Raw genomic sequence first — 3,900 nt, 5'->3', positions numbered from 1 at the left:
GAAAAGTTTTCGGAAATTCTCATTTAAAATTCGCGCGCTGTATATTTTTCGATATTTTAAGTTTATGTAGTTTGGCAGCACTGTCCTTAATTACTATGCCAAAAATGAGCTCGATCTGTCAGACAGTTCGTTTACGGCAGCTGTTGAAACCAGTTCACCTCAGTAGTGCGTTGCGAAATGTCTTCGACGGTCGTACGACCGTCCTGGAAGGCTTTGTACCACTCATAAACTTGAGTTTTCGATAAAACTGATTCCCCATAAGCCTTTTGTAGCATTCGCAACGATTCTGCACACGAAATTTCGTTCGAAACACAAAATTTGATGCAAACTCTTTGTTCAATATTTTTTTCCATTGTTTTTTTCGCAACGCCCTACTGAGGTGAACTGGTTTCAACAGCTGCCGTAAACGAACTGTCTGACAGATCGCGCTCATTTTTGGCATAGTAATTAAGGACAGTGCTGCCAAACTACATATAAAATATCGAAAAATATACAGCGCGCGAATTTTAAATGAGAATTTCCGAAAACTTTTCGGTCTTAATGTAAAACTTAGTTTCATATCCGCAATTTTTAAATCACTTGCTCTATGATCGCATTAATAATCACCATAATCTTATATCAAGCACCCTCACGATCCGCACATACATAATCGATGAAAGCTGCTTCACACTCTGATTATTACTAATTTAGGGCAGGGGGTGTAACTCATTCTTGACTACACACATCAGAATAAAATATTTTTATAAATGCAAATATCGCGCTTTTATTTTTTTTATCAGTAATTGAAAATATTTATATATTATATTAATTTATATATTTATATACATTTTTCATTTATTTATTTTTTTATCATAAATTTTCATTTTTTCTTTCATTGCAGTTTTATCAACATTTTAATTACCTCATCAGTTGCAAATGTATGTATGGTATGTAAATTTGTTTAAAAATTGTTTTTGTGGTAAATTTTTTAGAATTTCTGGCAAGATAAAAATTATAATATAGATGATCTTAATCATATGTAAGAGTATGTGGTATTTTTTTTTATAAAAATTGCGGTGATATCCCTTTCTCTTAGTTTAAAAATTTATGCATGAGAAATGAAATTTATTTTAAAATAAAAAATTTGTGGAGCGGTTTATTTATTTTAAACAAATAATTAAAAATTAATAAAAAAAACAAAAATGTTGTTGTTGCAATTGACCACTGTTCGAAACAAATAAATAAAAAAAATTTTATTATTTTCTTATATAAATTAAAAAAAAATTTTTTAAAAAATTTCATTTACAAGTACAATAGTTTTTATTAAGTAAAATAGACAAAAATATGTTAAAATATTAACAAAGAATCTACGAAGGCAACTGATAGTCAAATCAAAAAATGTACTAAAGTAGTGTAAAGGGTCCCAATTTTTTTTAATTGCTTTGCAACAAATGTTCCTTAAACTCAATTAAAGGAAATGCTAAATTTTATGGGTTTCGTATATAAAGACATGTTTCTTCCCTTTTCATTTCAAAACTTAAGTTAACATTAGAAACATTGGACAATAAGGAATATCTGTAGCAATTTCGATCCTATGCAATGAAACGTATACCAACACATGATGCTTTATATTGGATTTCTACTATGATTGATCAAAGCGACTCAATCGACATCTGCATTGTGGGTGGGTTTAAACTAATGTACTTTATTTTTCCGATGTCTGTTTTAACAGAAATGGTATTCGTTAAATCCAATAGATTGCGAATAGAGATCATGGGCAACTAAACGGCTCAGGAGACGATTTTGAGATACTTGTTTAAAAATGATTACAATTTTTGATAAATGTTATCTGCGACTTTGTAGAATTTAAAGTAATAGCATTACAAATTGATAATTTGAAGATTTATTTATTGGTTTATGACTATTTTAATGACTACCTTCATAACTGTAGTCTACTGTAGTAGTCTAAAACGTCTTTACAATAATTTGAATACAAAACCTGAAGGCGATGTTTGCTCTATTCATCCAACAAATTGTCTTTATGATTTAGAAAAGCGGGAGCTATTATCTAAATTTTTTGAAAAACATTTACAAAATATTTTAAGTTAGTTAATGAAATTTCGATGGTATATTTTTTTTATTAAAACTATTTTGTTAGATATATTAATTATTATTAATAATAATTAATATTATTATCTCCTCTATATTTTATACTAAAAGATATGCCATTTCTTACATTTTTATTAAAAATACGTGTAAACAAAAGTTGGAAATGACGTAATTGATGAAATTAACTTATAGTTTAGAAAATATATTAATACTTCACTTCACCACAAAAACATAAATAAAAATAACATTATTTTTTTCTTAAATAAATTGAAAATAATAAATAAGTCAAGAACAGGCCAGCATATATATTCACATCTTTCTTCAAATGAAATTCTTTATTATAAGTTCACTTTTTAATTTTGCATAAATATTTTAATATTTATATACTCTATTTATTGTATTTTACATAAATAAATATTTAAAATAGGTATAATTCTTACACTCAGAAGTACTTCATCATTTATTGGCTGATTATTTGAAGGTTCCATCCTATTCTGCACTAATAACACTATACTTTTTATTTTTAATCAATTGTTTATATTAAAAAGAATTTTCGATATTTGTTAACAATTTTTAATTTTTTATAACTTTATAACTTTTAGATTGGTCTAGTCCAAGTTCTTTAAATATTTTAAACACGTTGTAAGCGCACCACAGATTTTAATAAACTAAATTCAAAATTGAATGCGGATAAGGGAACTTTTTTGCATTGAAGAAGGTCTGTGCTAAAGCAGCGCACAGTGTGGCAGAACTGAAATTAATTGATCAAATTTCGGTATTTTTAACTCATTTTGGACCTGTTTACTAAAATGGTTTTTTATACATTTTTATTCTGGCTGTTAAATAATAAAACGTTTAATATATATTATTATACTCTATGTTATATTTCGACTCTCCTTGAGAGTCATTATTAGGATCACGATCTATAAAGATAATTATAACAATTTTCAATATTTTAATTATTAATTTTCATGACCAATAATGAATACATAACAAAAATATACAACAAACATACAAATATTTTTTTATAAAATTATTTCATATATTGGAATTATATATATTAAAATTTCTAAATAAAAATTTATGTAATGTTTACATACAATAAGTTAATATTATTCAAACTACATACACGTCCTCCTCTTTGTTCTATCGTATATATTGTGCAAATTTTTACTAATCACTTCTCTATAGAGGTGGGTTACATTTTCAGTGTCTGTCTTATAGTTCATTCTATTGTTTTGAGGTATTTTAAAGACCTCTAGCGTCAATCTGTTTCCATAATTTTTCTCTTCGCATAACACCTCTGCCTGTTCAAAATCGGCTTCATGTAATTTCATTGTACAGTGGGCAGCAAGCGCAGTTTTATGTTCTAAAACTTTTTTATTTCTTAATTTTTGATCCGATTTGTGTCCACTGATTCTTGTTTTTAATTTGTTTTTGGTTGTTGCACTATAGACCATGTCACATTTTTCTTTGTTATTTCCCATACATGGTACTTTATATATTTTGTTGGACCTTTATTCCTTTGGAATTTTGTTTATTCTGTTGTTTTTTTGTTGTTTCTTAAATATTATTTTTGAGATAAGTTAAACACTAAAGCTCCATAAACTTACAAATAACTTAAAAAATAATAAGAAGATCACTTCCATTTTTTGTTTGAAGTTGTTTTTTTTTATATATTTAAAAAACATACATAATTTAATGGAAGTAAAATATTTTTTTAAAATAAAAATCTTTTTATAAAAATTTTATAAGGGGGTAGGTGTTGCATTGAGTGGAGTGTCACGAAATTTTCTGAATCTTAGTTGTATA

The sequence above is a fragment of the Teleopsis dalmanni genome, chromosome 1 (genome assembly GCF_002237135.1).
Source record: "Teleopsis dalmanni isolate 2A chromosome 1, ASM223713v2, whole genome shotgun sequence".
Classification (NCBI taxonomy): domain Eukaryota; kingdom Metazoa; phylum Arthropoda; class Insecta; order Diptera; family Diopsidae; genus Teleopsis; species Teleopsis dalmanni.
The sequence above is the reverse complement of the archived record's forward strand: the minus strand, read 5'-3'. Positions refer to the sequence as shown.